The 18684-nt window shown below is 37.5% G+C and overlaps 1 protein-coding gene across 2 annotated transcripts in view; it reads right to left on the bottom strand.

Moving 5' to 3' along the window:
• Exn (Ephexin) overlaps positions 1-18684 on the bottom strand; it is a 256431-nt gene that overhangs the window by 78451 nt on the left and 159296 nt on the right. The window lies entirely within an intron of this gene.

Genomic DNA, 18684 nt, shown 5'->3' with positions numbered 1-18684 from the left:
TCTGCGAAAGGTGACCGAAGTATCTAAAATGCAGAACATTCTTGTATTATTTCAATTTCAGCTAAGCAAACTAGTAAATTTATTACTCAAATTTCAACATGCAACGTTGTAGTGCTAGTCAATCATTATTCTATGTTTTTTTATAATTTTTAACAAGCTTGTATGAAATAGTGACGGTTTACGCTGTATTTTGTTTAAATTTAGGATTTTAATTTTAATATTAAGCCAAGCTGCCTGTTGGTTTCAGTGAGGATGTAATTTGCGGTCATATGCGGTCAGTTCATAGTAGAATTTAACTAGCAAATCTTTGATCTAGCTAACCTTCTCTAGTGTAAAATAAAACAGCAAAAAAGGTTATCTTTCATTTAATTCCACTTAGTTAATTTTGGTATCCATGACAGATACGTATTTCGCCTTCATCAGTTTCATTCCCACTAAAGAACTTATCAAAATCTAACTCCCTTTAGTACTCATCCCATAGGTAAAAATGACAAGATCACAGGTATAAAAATGAAACTACAATGTGTTGAATCGGAACCTACCTAACTAATAAAAACCAAAGATTTAAGTAAACTAAACTTTTCACTTTTACTTTTTGTAGTGGTAATCACACTCTCACCCCAAAAGGCCTGGGTTCATTCCCAGTTGGCGCAGCTGGGGGGAAGTAAAGCCGTTGGTTCCCGGTCCATGAGTTGATGGGTCGATAGGTAGGGTCCAGGTGTGGGAGCTGCCGCCTAGCGTCGGTAACATTGGTATTTAATACGGAAAACAAGATTGACGGAAAACAAATCAAGGAAAAAAATGATACTTTATGCCCAGGGTTGTCGAGAAAATTTCCAAACCGAAACCAGGACCAGGAATCTAATCCGCCGCCCTCTGGCTTGCGTAAAATACCGTGTCTGCCCCGGATTACTACCTTGGGGAACGCCGCAAATGTTTGTGAGCTCCTCCTAACCGATCCATCAGGTAAGATTTGAACCATGAAATCAAGGATCCAGAGAGTTTCTTCGATCAAAGGCAGATCTGAATCTAGTTGTACGCCAGAATCCATGGTCCAAACGCAGAGTGACACGAACTTAGTTAAATTTGTCGATAGAATTCATGCTTAAAAATGTAGTTTTTAAAAGAGCTGAAGAGTGCCTTATTTATGATGATGTCGAATACTTTGAAGCAACCTGTGATACCTACTCTGAAATGCTGGAAATTTATTTTGTCGCCTTTCTTGTAAACAGGGAACAAATACGATAATTTTCACGCCCTAATAAATTAGCTCTTGTGCAATGACATATTAAATAGATTCATCAAGGAAGTGACTTACGCTTGCAAACACTACAAAACGGTCACAGGAATGCCATCAGTACCGACAACAAACTAGTTTGAACCCTTGAAGATCCAAATTCACTGATGTTCTCTTGACTGACCTAACTTGACTTGGTGCGGCCGAGGTTTCAATGAACAAACTCATGAAATATTGACACTACTCAGGTTCAGAGCTAGCGGTTTGCTCACAAAGATTGTCTAATAATGACTAATGACTCATTGAGTTTACAAATGACCACACAGAAAAAAATCTGAATTTTACTGGTGATGTAAAAATCCATGCATGCAACATTCATGCATGTGAGTTTCCTTTTCACGTAAACCAAAAACGTGCAAGAAATGTTGCTTACAAAGATGGACAGTTGCATACAATTTATGAAAAATTACATGACGTGACTTATACATTTACGCTATCTATAATGTAAACTTATAAGATATATGACGCACAATTTATGTGTATCATGGCAACGTAAATTTACAGTACTTTTTCGAACTGTGCAGAATTGCTTCGGATTTCTAGGAAGAGATGACCAAATTAAATCTTATTTTTCTATATATCATGTACGAGAAAGGCATATCACTCCTATATGATTAATTAACCATTCAGTTTTTGACGTAAGACTACGTGTTTGTGGACTATACTGTGTGACGAAATAGTGTCAGGTTTTCAATTCTTATAACTTAACCATTTACAAGGTGGCAAGTGAATTTCCATTTTGAAATTTCTGGTTTTAAAAACCATGTATTTAAAAAACAATTTTTAGTAAAAAAATAAAGTGAATCCTTGTAACATCATTCTTCACGCAATGCTGAATTTCACAAACCAAAATAGGTATTACGGTTCTTGTGAATGCCCGTGAAATCTTTATCTGATTGCTTGCTGTTAAGAAGCTAGTAGGGAGCCGCGCTACTTCGTCGTATCATGACGCCTATTTCCGTTCTATGTGCTAAAACTATAATAGCAAAGCGTTTTTGCAAAACCATCTTTTCTTACAAGATAACCCGTAAAATGAGCGATTTTAGGGGTGTATGACGAAGAAAAGCTGAGATACGACGGACTAGCGCGGAGCCCTATCTAATGTCAGAAATTTAGAGATCTATAAACCCCTATATCTTGAGATTTCTGTTTTTGAAACTGCGATTTTTTTAACTTTATTATTGAGATTTTTAGCCAACGGGCTAGTTTATCTCAAGGTGAAATTGCGAAGTGTGATATGAATGAGGACTCTTTAAACAAACCTTTGCTTCTAACAATTTTACGGATTTCCAGTTTGTTTAAATTTTCCGCAAATTGTCAACGATTAAGGATCTTATTTAGCGAAATTTTGATTACAACATGATTTCAAAATCATATGATTAAAAGATTTCATAAACAACGCTGGTTTAATAACTCTTATTATTAAAAAGACTGACTGCTGAAGTTCATAGAAACTCCCTAAAGTTCGTAGAACTTCCCTGAAGCGTTAAGGTCTTTCCTGAAGGGTTCATTGAAGTTTGTATTGCCTGAATTTCATGGAACTTCCCCGAAGTTCGAAGGACTTTTTTTTAAAGATCTTAGGACTTCCCTGTAGTCCGGAGTTTTTTTTTTAATTCATAGAAATTTCTTAAATATCGTAGAAGTACCACGAAGTTCGTAGAAAATCTCAGAAGTTCGAAGAACTTTCTCGAAGATCTGAGGACTTCCCTGAAGTTTAAAGGACTTAACTGAATATATGAGGACCCTAAATTTAGAAGAGCTTCCCTAAAGTTCATAAGGCTTTAAATATCGAAGAGTTTTCCAAAAGTTTGTGGATCTTTCCTTAATTTATTGGAAATTACCTGATGTTTGGAGAACTCCCATGAATTTCGTAGGACTACCTGTAGTTCAATCGACTTCCCGGAAGTTCTATGAACTTTTTTGAGCTTGGAGAACTATGTTAAGTTCAGAGGACTTCCCAAGAGTATTGAAGACTTCTCTGAAGCTCGGAAAAAATCCATAAGTGTCATGATTATGCTTAAGTTTTAAGCAATGCTTAAGTGTCGTAGAAGTTACATTAAAGCTGTAGAAAATTCTGTAAAATTCGTAGTTATTCCCCAAAGATTAAAGGACTTCCCTGAAGTTCGTAAGACTTCTCTGAAATTTGTAGAACTTCTCTGAAGGTTTGGAGAGATTTCCTGACCGTCGTAGGTCATCAAAGTAGTTCACAGGATTTTCCTGAAACTTGTAAGACTTTCCCGAATTTTGTAGAACTTGCATGAAGTTCGAAGGCCTTATCTGAAGTTTTAAGAAATAGAAATTTTTTTATTGAACATGTTGAACAGGTACTCCAAAGTAGTTACGCGTCGGCACTGCTATCAATTAAGCATAAATCATACATGCAATTGACTCGAGAAAAAAAAATTAAAAATAAATACAAAATATATTTACTAAATTCTCAGCGTAAATTTTGTTCATCAATGTTGTATGAAAGATTTAGCTTGAAAAAAATTGTTAGTTTTGACCTGATTATAAAAAGAAACTTTGACATACATAAAATTTAAAACCTATTTAAAATATACAAACTAGATTATTTTCCTGGTGGACTTAAGAAATTCCTGTTTTTTTCCCGGTTTTTCCTGGTGAAAATAAATTCCCGACTTTTTCCCGGTTTTCCTGGTTTCCTGGTTCACTTGCCACCCTGCATTTATTGATTATTTTCAATTATTTTTACACCATTTGATTCAGATTTGATGTTAGATTTGTTTGGTATAAAGATTATATAGTTGAAGATGCTAATTTCAAATAACAGACTAAAGTGGTAATTTTTATACGATAGATGGAGGAGATGAAAGTATAGAGTTGATAGTTCCGTTTGAGTACGGCAGTGTGAAAATTGCTTATAGATAGTAGATAGCGAGATAGGACAACTTTTAAGGAAGGTACCAATCGGTTTTTTCATCTCTCTTTACCAAACTCCCCCTTTGGAGAGGGATGGTGAGGGGTGTCCCCATCCCCGCCACCACTGGCAAAAAGAGATGAACGCCGACCCGCTCAAGTACTAACGATGTGTTTGAAACAGTTCTACCGATTTTTACCGCACTTCAGTTGTTATTTGAAGGAAGGCATCCAGTCGTAGGTTTGGAAATTGCAGCTATTGTTTACCCCTACCACGGTATGTGCTCCTGTCATCGTCGACTTGACGATCTCGAGGGGCACGGGTGGGGTAGGTCTCCAAAGGGGAGTTTGGTAAAGAGAGATGAAAAAACAGATTTGTACCTTCCTTAAAAGTTGTCCTAGCTCGCTATCTACTATCTATATGCAATTTTCACACTGCCGTACTCTAACGGAACTATCAACTTTATACTTTCATCTCCTTCATCGATCGTATAAAAATTACCCCTTTAGTCTGTTATTTGAAATTAGCATCTTCAACTATGTAAATCGTTGACTTCACGCAGAAGTAATACTAAACATATAGTCAAAGTATAAAGATTATAGTAATTTATCATTTGTAAACTATTGAACATTTATCAAACTTTTTGGCTGCAATCAACACATCACGTGCTTGCTTGCTTAGACTATCGAGAGAACAGAGAGAGACGAGGCGATTGTAAGGTTATAAAAGAGCGTACCTGTACGTTGTATTTTACCACGGTTGGCAATTTCTAAACCAGGCCCTATAGGAGTAGGAACTTTAAATAATAATTAAATATTTAAATATTTAAGAGACACATCTGTGTCACTTAAAAATTCATGCATGTAAACCACACAGATTCGAGATATAAAGATCTTTTAAAGCCAAAAAGTGTTATTTCAGTTCGTCACATCGTTAGACGGCAAAAATCTGCTTGAATATAAGGAAAATTTTAAGTCTATGAGTATACTAGTACACGACCAATGAGAATAGCTCAAAATTGAGTCGAATTTGACTCAAAATTACAGTTAACCCCATTTAGTGAATTTTCAATGAATGAGTTATTTTTTCCTCAATTTTCCAGGAAAAACTTCTTGAATACCGTAGAAACCCCGTTTAATTTGAATATTGCTGATTGCATCTGAAACTGGACTGTCCCAAAAATGCAAAAAGTGTGATAAAAGTGCACGTTTCCGTCAAATCGGTTTGATGACACCAAGACGATTAGACGTAAACTTGCAGTTTTATCACACTTTTTAATAAGTGAAAACGCGCTTATTAGTCCAATTTGGTGTGAAACGCGCAATAGTTAAAATTGCATTTAAACGGCGCTCACTTTGAACTGGTTTAACGTGTACCTCTACAGTAGACTGATGCAAAATTTGAAATTTTCGCTCCACAGTATTCAAACGGTTTCAAATCGGATCCTGATTAGCCTCCGAAGGTTAAAACTCATTTGATAAGAAACTGACTTGGCACAAACCATTTGAAGTTTATATGGAAATCACTATGGGAAAACAAAACTTTCAAATTCTATTGCTATTCTTTTGGGAATTTTTATCAGCTACAACTTTGCATAAAATCATTTTTCAGTCAGACGTCATATTAAATAGTTATTAATTGTTTAAGAGATTGATAAGCTTATGCCAAGATTAAGCAACTGTATTGTGGGCAACACTGTATTCTGCAATGTGACATAGTAGCTATGCTTTTTGTCCTCTATTCTACGCGCCATAAACACCAATGTTGCCTGCTGAACAGATGATTGAGCATAATCATAAGACATCAGTGATTTGAATCATTAATAACTTTTGTTCCTTACATTTGATCGAAAACTGGTCTTCAACAAATTTGTAGCTGAGCAAATTTTCAACAAGCTCAGCTATCATTTTCTAACGTAGCGTGAACTGGTGAGTTTTTGATAGATATGAACCGAAATTATGGTTTCTCCATAGTAATTCCCATATAAACTTCAAATGGTTTGTGCCAAGTGAGTTTGGGAGGCTAATCAGGGCCCAATTTGGAACCGTTTGAGCACTGTGGAGTCTACTCTACAGTGTCCAATGGCGCTACGAAATGCAATGCAATTTTGTGTTGAATTCAACTAAAGTACTAAGGTACTTTTAACGGAGATTTTCAGTGATGCCATGCACACTACTAAAAAGTCATGTAAATTTCGGTTCCCTGAGACCGACACATGTAAACGGGCCTTTTGACATAAGAATCAGTTGAAAGAAACGTGAAAATAAATTCAATCAAACGTTCTCTTCGTCGACTAGCTAATGTTTCGGTTTGAGAACACTTAATTTTACATGAAATGTTTGTTTACGTTGTATGCTTTACGTCCAATACGGATTACGTCTCGTGTAAAAGTAGTTCTTTCTATGTGGGTGGGATGACTGTATAGGGTAGTTTTAAATGAGTAACCAGTTTCTAATTTACCATGACATTACTGGGTTGCGATCTTCATCAAAGCAGTTCAGATGCTTAATTTGACATTTTCACTAGGTAGAAGGTATCTGTCTTTGAAAAAGTTGTTCAAGTAAAAGAGACTAATTGTATGGTGTACATCACATCACAGCGGTCTTGGTTGTTCTGATGAATATGACCTATTGGTTGACGGGCAGTTCAGTTCAAAATTCCCTCACCAGGTGACGCTAGGTAACATGACAGTACGACTAATTTGCTGTATTCAGTAAAGTTGTTCTGAAATACTAACCACTAATGCCATTTGATGGGACCTTCCTTAGCTCAGTCGGTAAAGGCTCAGCTACAAAGCAAGACCATGCTGGAGGTGGCTGATTCGATGCCCGATCCGGCCTAGGATTGTTTCGGGTTGGAAAATTTCTCTAATTCCCTGGGCATAGAGTATGCTTGTACTTGCCACATAATTATACTAATGCAGAAATAGTACAGCCATCGAAAGCTCTCAATTAATAGCTGTGAAAGTGCATCTAGAACACTAAGTTGAGAGCACGCAATTAGCTAATATGCGATAAGCAACAAGCTTGCAATTCGAAGAAGAAGACGAAGTAGTGCAATTTGATAAAAAAAAAGGGTTGCTTAAGGTGATACTTTAAGGAAGCCTTAGAGTGAAACTTCAAAGGCACAAATGTCAGCTTCCATAGAACATACAAATTTGAAATTGCTACTCTCTGTTTGTAGTAGCACAGCAAACAAGGAGTAGCAATTTCAAATTTGTATGTTTTGTGGAAGCTGACATTTGTGCCTTTGAAGTTTCACTCTAAGGCTTCCTTAGAGTATCAAGGTTGCTGTCAACACAACCTATTGTAGTGGACAGCTTAGTTCTGAATTCCCGCACCATGCGGCGCAAGTATACGATTTGAATGATAATGACATGCTTTAACTTGAAAGCTTAGCTAGATTGATGGTTGCTGTTTTTGGAATAGCTGATCAGATTTATAAGACCTATTCAGATGCACAAGACCTGCACAGTTTAGTTCAGAATTCTGTCCCCAGGGAAGTAAAGCATGCCTATGAAATAATGACTGCTGAATTAAATTTTTTGATAAGTTCTTTTTATTCCTCCTAGCTATTACGACCAAACTGGAACTGCTGTAGTAGGACCAGTGTTGGCAAAATCATCAATCAAATAATATTTTTCCGCTCTCATACACTCTCAATATCACGCGTGATATTGCATCAACATATAATGCTTGATATTGATTTTACAAGCTCCTTTGATATTGCGAGACTATTCACAGCATGCAAAAATCAAGCTGAGAGTAGACTCGACACAAAAAGGATTCCGTTGCACATCGTTTTCTTAGAAAGAGAAAGCATAGTTTGATATCTCTTTTTAATCTTCACCGATGGCAGACACGAAGGGACTGCTGCAAGCCGTTATGGAAGTTTCGGTTACATTCGGGTATAAAACAAAAATCATTACACTCAATCTCACCATAGTTTGGTGAGATTTGTTAGCTTGATATTCCGAGCTGCGATATCACAGCTTGCAAAATCAACCGCAATTGTTTGCTTGTTGATTTTTGTCTACGAAAATCAAGCGTGATCTTGGGCGTTGGGGAGATTTGATTTTTTGATATTTTCCCAACACTGAGATTACACGAATGTAACGTGTTGGCTTATAACGTATAGATTTGTCAGTATACGATTTGCAACTTTCATGGCATACATCAGCAAAAGAAAGCCGGACAAAAACCTATGAAAATGGTATCAAACTTTTGAAATTTTTCTCATTTGTGCCGCTAATTTTAGTAAAATCAGTTCTCTATTGGAAATCGAGCGTTTTACTAAAATTACTCAAACTTCATACCGGCTCATCCAAGAAAGTCCAAAACCATACCGGTAAATCAATAAATAGTTGTACAACCACCATATAAGGTTTCATAAAATTATCTATGGACGGTTAATTTTGTGATACATTGATACAGATACATTAAGATTTATAGAAATATTGACATTATCTAAATCAAGGAATTGAATAAGCTGGCATGAAGAATTTTTTACATTATTTCAATTAAAATGGGCATCATACCAACGGAATTCTGAAATTGGCTCTAAGGGAATTCTTGAAAGTCTTCCAATGAGAATTCCAAAGATTTTTTAGGAGACCGTCTGGCTATGGAGATTTTCAAGAGTGTTATGAGTAGTATGACAGTTATTTTGTGGAGAACTTCAAAGGATATCCATGGAGAATTCCAATTTGTTGAATATAATTCATAGAAAATTCTGAGGATTATTTCATGAAATTCTAACAACATCACCAAAGAAATTCTGGTAAGAATTCCAAAAGAATTGTTATAATAATATCAAGGGAATGTGAATCTGCAGATAGTTCCAGACGAATTCTAAGGAAATGATGCATTTTTTGACAGCAAGATTATTCAGGAAGATTCCTAGAGAATTGTAGAAGTAGCGATGAGTATAATTCCAATGTAGGTAAGATTCAGAAGTTCTGAGGAGAATTCTAAAGAGATTATGAGGAGATTTCAAATGAAACTCAAGGAAAACTCTAACGAGAACTCCAACAGAATTTTGAGGCAAACTACAACGGAACTTCGATGATTATCTTTGAGAAATTTTGAAGAGTAAACACAGGCGAATTTTGAGGAGAATTTCAATGGAATTTTAAGAAAATAAATTTACTGATCGATTTTTTGGACCAACCTTACATGGAAATGGTCACCCTAATGACAAAATAAAAAAATAAAAAATTTTGAGATAAGGAACAACACTACTAATTTTAACGAAATTCTGAGAACCACTATATCGTTTTGCTATGGAATGGCTGTATACAGGTATTGCACTATAGACTTCCCATTCATCAGGAACAAATTCGTTGTGTGTGTCAATAGCTATGCTCAAAGATTACACGATTTGAGGCTACGGTTTGTTTTTTATAGTGTAATAAATTATCATTTAGGACAAATGTTGAACAAAATTCATGCTTCAATAGTGTGATTTTCTTTATAGCGTACACTCAGTGCACTACTACGACTACTGGATGGATATTTTTTAAACTAGTTCCTTTTTTTTAAGGCTCAATCGTGTTAGCTTTACGGAGTCGAGCATTCATTGTTCATTGTTTGTAACAAAATGTCAAGTAGGAGTTAGGCCGAAAAAGTTTGGGAACATCTCGAAGACCCTGAAGTATCTCGAAGCCTCAAGCAAGAAAATGTCCGATGTGGAACTCCGGAACGCCATCCTGCAGCTAACGAATCGCATCACGAGGCAGCGGCAGCCAATTGCAAACCTGGAAAATCGTGGAAATCTGATTACTGGCAGTGAGAAGATTATTGAGTCCTTGGCAAGCGATCTGTCCATGCTCAAATCGGACCAATTCAAAGCTCTCCGTTTTGTCTGTGGACTCAAATTGACTGATCTCGAGGCTGGTAGTCGACGAAACCGCAGGGAGAAGCCACCAGCAAGGTAACCTTGGAGAACCTCGTGGAAGAATCAACTTTGTATCTCGCAACCAGAATAATCCTCCTTCTAAAAAGATCTAAAAATTGCCGAAAACGCCATGTTGGAAGTGTGGCAACCAGCACTATGTTCTTGAATGTCCGTTCGCCAGATGCAAGTAAAAAAGACACAAGGAAGGGTACTATTCCAGAAACAAATCGGCACCTTCGAATGGTGCAGCAGTAAAACTTCAACACGACTCAGCGTCCGACATCACCATCATCTCAGAAGAGACATGGGTCAGTATCGGACAACCACCCACTCAACCGACGGAAGAATCTGCATTCACAGCTTCTGGTGGCAACCTCAACCTTCTCGCCGAGTTCCAGACTGAGATCACCATCGGAAATGTTACCAATGCTGGTCGCATTTTCATCTCGAGCAGAGCTGAACTCAACGTTCTTGGAATCGAGACAATGGATCGGTTCCATTTGTGGTCTGTGCCGATAAGCAGCTTGGTTAACGTCGTTCACCATCGTTCCTATCAGTTCACAAATCAACTAAAGCAACAGTTTCCAGAGGTATTCCGAAGCAAACCGGACTAAGTCATGTTGATCTTCGTCAAGCTTCGTCTAAAAATTGGAATTCTACATCAACACATGTCAAGCAGCCTTCAGGTTCAATTGGCTAAACTTGGTGAGTTTGTTCCATTTTGTAAATTTTTATCTGTTCAAACCAGCAACGTTGGGAGATCACCTTTTTGTGGTGCGTTACTGGTATAAGATCTACCACCGAACCCTAGTCGTGACAACTTCAAACTAGGGAATCAGGATTTTCCAGTAATCGAAGGATCACATTTGATGACTCGGGTAGTGACCACCGCGCCGTTATGCATTTCTATATTGTATATTTCAAATCAAAAATATTGTTTATGTTCATAGATGTCACATAATCCTTTTCCCTTTGTCCTTCTTTTCCTTTCCCTCTTCTCTTTTCAGAAAGCGAGTAATGGCGCTATAGCCATAAGTCATAAAAGGCTATGACGAGAGTAAGTGCTCATGCCCCAACCGGCAGAAGAAAATGGAGCATCACTTAACTTTTCTAGCTTTGATGCTTCCAACTTCCAACCAATCATATAATTACTAAAACCGGAACGTACGGTACGAGATGTCCACGTTTCATCCATTTATTGGATTCTGAAGCATCGTGTTTAAATTCGATTTAAACAGGCCCGATGTTTTCTGAATCATCTTGCCCCTTAAATACTGCACAGTAGGCCTGGCCGTTTTGATATGTGTGACGCATCTTTGATGTGAAACATATATCAAATAGACAAGAAAAATGATGTAGGTATAAATATCATTTTCCAGGATGCTTTCAAGAACTGGCTGTGTTGGTGTTAGATAAGATAAGATAAGATAAATGTCAAGTAGGAGTTAGGCCGAATACTAGCGGCTTTCCCGAGGTTAGAGGGGTACATTGTTGAAGGATAGGATAAGGGGAGGAGTTTGGGGGTGGGGTTTCGTTGTCTCATTAAAAAACAGACTGAACGGTTAGTTGGAGTTTTATCAGAAATCAGTAAATCACATTGAGAAGTTCTTGTATTTTGATAGACATCCCAAGTAAGAATTTTGGATTTATTAAGGTTCTTGGGGTGTGATTCATAAGAATTTGCTAGAGATATCCATGAAGCTTGATGTAAAATACTGATTTTAGTCAAATAGTAGGAATATTAAGGGTGTCTTGCTGATGATTGCGAGAACTTAACATGAGTTTCTAAATAATTCATGATATATTAAAGAAGTCAACATTGAAGAATTCATAAAACATTTCCAAAGATGGATATGAAAAATGATTGGTGTTCCCAGTTCCCAAGATTTGCCCTAATCTTCCAATTTTTGAGCATTTCCGAAAATGGTATTCTTATTCAGGATCGTTGTCTTATAATTTCTGTCAAAATAATATTCTTCATTCTCTCCAGTTTTGAATTAGGAATGTTTATTTAAATGATTCCCTGTTTGTATACCTTTAGTAACAATAACTAAAATAAATATAAAAAGAACCAGCTGTCACCTGTCAACAGTTCAATACACAACTTGAAAAGCATCCATAGAATTTGCATGTTATATAAATCGCAATACCAACGGAAGATGTATTTTCAACTAGGCGATTGATATCAATTTCATATATTATTCAATGAGTGAGGAAATCTATCTGAAACGATAATTGAGCATTCAATTCCAACGGAGCGAGCCAGCAAGTTCTAAATATACCGAAATGCTGATGGACTGTTCCATTTTTTTTCCAAATGTTTCACGGAAATACTATCCTAGACTGATTATCCCGCGGGGCATGCAATAAATTGGTCGTTGAATTCCAACTCTTTCCGCAAAATTAATTTCACTGAAGCACCCAGCCGGCACACGGTGGTGGAATAGATTTGATAATGGCAACGCAACTGTACGATATCAACCACTCTCCAAAACGAATCGAAATGACCATCTAACCTTCCTGCGGTTGTTTTTGCTCCACAGTAAGGTTCCACATCGACACGCCATCTAATAGTCCATTATATTCAAACTACATATAGCTTCTTCCGTTCATCATCGGAATCAACAAAATAGTTGAAAAGGTTTCATTTTTCACAGCCTCAATAATGCAACGAGGAACTGATCTAAAATTAAATGCCTAGCCCGCGTAATCATTCGCTGCTCTTCAGTCTCCATTTGGAACGTACAAGTGGATGGTATTTCAGAGCACCGCCCGCCTACCAAGTAGAAGCGGTTTAGCCGTTGAGGTCACTGTCGTTGAGTGCGCACGGCTATGGGCACAGTTCTTGACATTTATTTATTTCTGTGAGCAAGAATTGGTTCTCGATCGCGGTTCTATTTGGATTTTTTGTCAGATTGGTTTAAGTAGAAGTTTGTGTCATGTACCCCTTCCAAGAATCCAATTGCAGCCCAACACAACGACGCGTACCGGAGCCTGACTGATACCAAGGTGAACAAGATTCGCTTCGAGTCAGGCTTGTTCGCAGAAGAACGATCAATTCTCATCCGTACATGGCTGCACAGCAAAGCAGAGGTTGGACTGGTGGTGGTGATGCTGGTTCATGGCCAACCCACACTGCACCACTTGTTGTCGGAGAAGATCTCCATGACTCGAATCTCGTTCGTTGGTTGGCAGTTTAATCGCTGGATCCGGTTCAATGCCATTTAGGAGACGCAGATCCCGCGTGCCATTCGGGACGGTTTTATGATCTTTTTTTTGCAATCGTTGTTGTTTTTGCGATCGCGAAGTTTACAATATTTTCATTTATTCGGTTTATGGTTGATTTCAGGTTAAGGGGATGTAGATCTATTTTGATCTTTAAAGATCAGGAAGCTGAAAAAGGAAAGGCAAATTGTGCCACATTTTTCATTAAAATCAAACGGGGTTTTTTTTTTTTGGAGAAATTCGGTTGGTAGCATTTCACGTGACACTGCCTTTTGAAGAGTATAAATAATAATCAATTGGAACGAAACTGCCTCTGATAACTATTATGAACCATAAGAATTCATTAATAAGTAGTGTTTAGATTTCTATAACTGAAGACAGCTTGCTGATAAACATTTATCAGAAGTAATGGAGAATTCATAATATTCCTCGGAAAAGAATTTCTGTGCTATGGAATGTACATCGCTCATTTTCCGGCTTACTTAATAACGCGCAATTTTTTTTGTCATTATGAAAGCCAGGTTTTTTATGAAGGCTTCGTTTACGTTGCTGTTATCATATACTCGTTGTTGTGGTAATGCGATTATCAAACAACTTTCCCTGGGCATTTTTTTAAAACTTTTATTTGAGAGATTTTTAGCCGAAGGCCCCTGGCAAAAAAGAGACATTCCTATAATGTTGTAATTACATAAAATCGTAGTTAAGTAAATGGTAAGATACTTGAAAACAGAGGTGATAAAGGATAAGTAGCTGCAAAAATTGTTGCTTTTTAAGATTGAAAATGAAATGAAAATCAATTTCAAATCAGTTGCAGTGATGAAGTAGGGGAATTTACATATTCTCGGCAACCTAAGCAGCGACCATATTTGAATAGCTTTTTTCTTTAAGGAACGCACACATATACATTATTGGTTTGTTTACAATCTTTTGCTGCAAGCTGCTCTATCGATTTCAGTCGAAATAATTGTCAAAAACTGTTTTGAAACGCTCTAACGAAGCTCCAATCTTCTCTAGTGAGAGCAACTATTGTGGGCAACATCTTTTTATTCGGCAACCTTTCTATTTGAGCTGCGTGTTAAACAGCTGTGCTGTCATCGGCAACTCGAAATCGGCAGCATTTTGCTTTTTCTAAGTTTACCACTATATAACCAAATTGAAGCTGAAACCCTAAAGAATCATTCGAATGCATTCATCGAAGTGTTTTCGTAAGAAAATCCAGTGAAATTAGCGTTTCAATTTGGGTTGCCGAAAATAGTCTGTCATGCCGAAGTTATCATTTCCCTTACTTGTCATCAGGCTAGTTTCAGGAATTTAATTTATAATAACGTTTAGTGACTAGTAAATGAAACAAAAGGGCTCGGTGGCCAATTGGAAATCGCTTCGGGTTACAGAGTGAGTTGAATTCGCCTGTTGCTTCTCAAATGTAATTATATGGTGTCAGAGTTCTCTTCTTCATGTTTATTTGAAAATAGGTACCTGTAGGTGGTGCTATAAATAATAATCCTTTCGATAAGTAGTACAGTTCTTCAAATCCAATTAGATAGTATTGTATCCCATCGTATCGCTTATAACAGTGCGAATTTGATAGTTACCTACGCTTGCTAATAAAATGTCGTGGAGATTAGGAGGTTTTTTTTTGTAGCAAGGACTGACAATAGAAGACCGTTCACACTGCGCACAGTGGTTTAAAGGCGATAAAACATGCGTTTCCTCAGTTAGGCAAAAACGGGTTTATTTTAGAGTATCTTTGAAGAAGTATGCCTACAACGAAGAGCTCTTTCTTTGAACATAACTTTTTCGTGATCAATCCACCTAGAATGGACATGGACATACATTTTGTTTTGTAAGTCGAAATTGTCTTCGGCGAAGTTTTGGATAATATGAAATCGAGCATTTTTGCAATTTTGGGAGCACACAGACTCCAATATCAACATGAATACTGAAAATACCTGAATCCGGTATTTCCGGTACTCGCGTCGGTATCACAGTTCGTGAGCCCCCGGATTCAAAGAAAATCAGATCCAATTGACATAACTTGCATTATCTATTTTTTTAGACTTTTTGGATTTAATTTTAAACAAAAATACCAACGGTATCAAAGTTTCATATTTCTTGAACTAAATTGTTTGAAATTCACGCATGATTTTCTACAGTCATCGAGTATTATCAAAGTAACCCCAAAACAAACAAAAAACTGATTCCTGATGAATGTGGGCGTCTTAGTGGAATACCTGTATAATGAGAGAGAGAAGGATTAGTAATTTCCATTTAATTCCACTACCTTATTTGCTTATCCTTGACAGATACGCGTATTTCGTCTACAATGTGCAGACTTCTTCAGTGTCTTGTATTCTTGTAGTCGAGTATTAGTACAAGAAACTGAAGAAGTCTGCACATTGTAGACGAAATACGCGTATCTGTCAAGGATAAGCAAATAAGGTAGTGGAATTAAATGGAAATTACTAATCCTTCTCTCGCTCGTTATAAAAAAAAAACCGATGTTCGGTAATTACACAAAAAATAGGACTCAGTACATGTTTAAATGTTTTATAATTTTAAAAACATTAATTGTTGTAATCAATATTCTAAATATACTACCCCGTTCTACGGTACTCAAGATTTTTCTCTTAGCGGGGCATAGCAAGATAGTGTAAAATTAAATGTTGTGTTCTTCATTCCTTCATGTTACAAACTCAGTTTTTAAAAGTACTAACTTTTCACAATTTACTAACACCAATTTACTAAATAGCTTATAAAGATTTGTCTGCTTAGCATCAGTGTTGGACAAGTTAACGATATTTCACGAAGTTTACGAAGGGGAAAGTTCACGACTCACAATAATATAAGTGCTTCGCGTTGATGCACAAAGAGTAGATAGTGAGTGTACATGAGAGCGAAGTATTTTTTCTCTTTGTGTATTACTCTCATTCTATCAGTACTTGTTATCTGTGCACAGGGTAAAAGTAATTTATTTTCTTCGGAAAGTGTGTTAGTCTCGCAAGTGTCTTTATCAGTTCAATAGTATTAATTTGGACATGGAGCAGTTTTAACTTTTGAGTCGAAAAATTTGAAACTGTAAAAAATACGCATCAGTAATTTGGAATTATATAAATTCGGTAATAGTTACTTGCGTAGACATGGCACATATTAAAATCTACCGTCTATAAGAAATATCAAATTTGTACTTTAGAATACTTGGGTTATGATATCATATGGTTCACATGGTGTACATCTTGAATCTGACTTCCATGTAGCGAATTTTAGACTTTCATCTGCGTCTACACATTCAACTTCTTCGAGTACCCACTTCAATTGAAATGGCTCAATTGCTGTCCACCTCTTCAGTTTTCACCACATTGCCCGTGACTTTAATATCCAATCAAAAATATTGCATAACTATCCATCACTTCAAATTGAGGTAAATTCCCCAATCTCCTAAATACAAGAAAGAAACACACGAACGAACGATGAATCCCAATTTTACCAAAACATTCAAACGGATTGCTCTGACTGTCAATCAACCGATTCCGCCCCCACCTAAAAGCCATAAGCAATGCGAATTTGATCTCCATTCAACACGCACACACACACACATTCACTGCTGTTGTCTGTCGTGAGTGGGCGTTGAAATCCTTCTCTCTGTGTGTTGTGATGAAGCCCATCCAAACAACCAAACGACCGATTTTGATTAAGCGCCGCTATTGCTGGACCCGACTGCCTTTACTTCATCAACGTTTTCTTGCAGCCCGAGTAAAGTGGTGTCATTTCATGAAACGTATGTGTCGGCGAGACATTCGTTCGAACGATTAGAGAGATATTTTTTTCTATTTTGTTTCTTTTGGCACACACGCTTCTATTCCGCCCAATCGTCTGTCGTTTTGAAGTTGTTGTCACGGTCCACACATTTTGGCGAATGGTCACAAAATTTCGCAAAAATATCCGCATCGCTATTAGGTCAGTGTACACAGGCAACCGAAATGCACTTTTTATTTCCACGCGAGATAAACAGGGACAGAGAAGAAGGAGACCCCAATTGATCGAAACCACTTAATTGGGAGTTTCACTTTCAATTTCGCCGCATGTCGCAGCCGAATTCTTCAGATATCGATGTTTTTCGCTTTATAACATTTTGCTCCACGATTGCAGCAATAAACCGAACAGCAGAATAACAACGGCACCTATTCATTCGTTTTAGTAGAGAGGGAGCCCATGGACACACTCTATAAAATACACCACCATGGCACACAACTCGTTTTCCTTCACGAGAGCCGTACGAGGCTGGAAACTTCTTCCTTTTCTTCGTGTTTCACTTATTGGGTGAGCGCGGAAAATAATAGCATATGCACACAACACACTCTTACTAGCATTTAAACTTTACATTTTTATCGTGCTGCACTTTTAGCTGCAACAGCAGCTGGTCGATCTCTCTCTATAAGAGATCGCTCGAATTTTAGAAATCCAGAACAAAGCTTCCACTTTAATGCACATAGAACAGGATATTCATGCACACATTGCAATGAAACAACATTACAGTTTCTGTACGATTTTCACTCCTGTTACACGATGACTAGCATAAGCACGGTTGAACAGTTCTCCGATGTTTTAGAATATTCTGGATGTATTACATGTTACTGTCGATGAACAATACTCAAAAAAAAAGAATCACAAAACAATACACCTACGGTACACGCTTCAGTGGCCACACAGCCTATATGACTCGAGTAACGACAACCGCGCGCGAATCAACCACGTACAGACCGGGCGACAACTACTCGTGGAATGAAGCCCACATTATTGCAGCCCACTACTATGGCGGCCCAGCAGGCTGTGGTTACTCTGAGCGAGGTGCGCATGGAGCAGAGAGCACAAAGCGTGAGGAGTTTCAACCGCCCAAACTCCATATTTGCCGTATATAAATCTATCGTATGGACGGACCGGTTCCACCATACATACGATCACTACAATGCCACTAACAGAAACTACTATGTATGAAGCTAATCCGAGAGAGAGCAAAAACTGCAGAATACTCCTTCTCGCAGTTTTATTACCGATTATGAAAACTTGCAAAGAGAGCGTGAGCGAATTGCAAATTTGTGGACCCCTCGGCGCGTTTATCGAGCTGTTCTCATGCTAATGCTAACCATTGGTAAGTATTTAATATGGGGGATTTGCATGCCATCGCACAACCGATTTCGAGAGAGTGAGAAGCATACAATGCACAATGCCAGACGAGATACTATAAACATACGCTATAATAAATGTGGACATGGGGCGCGCGCACACAGATTGGATGCAATCGTTTCGTCGTCGTCAGAAATGGGAGGCTGTTGAACATTAATAATCGTTTATTGAAATTGAGGCAATTGGTGGTAGTGGCGCTGTCTAGCCC

This window comes from Ochlerotatus camptorhynchus, unplaced genomic scaffold, assembly GCF_037179485.1.
Source record: "Ochlerotatus camptorhynchus isolate MF236.1 unplaced genomic scaffold, CSIRO-AGI_Acam_v1.1 ptg000243l, whole genome shotgun sequence".
Lineage (NCBI taxonomy): Eukaryota > Metazoa > Arthropoda > Insecta > Diptera > Culicidae > Ochlerotatus > Ochlerotatus camptorhynchus.
The sequence above is the reverse complement of the archived record's forward strand: the minus strand, read 5'-3'. Positions and strand labels throughout refer to the sequence as shown.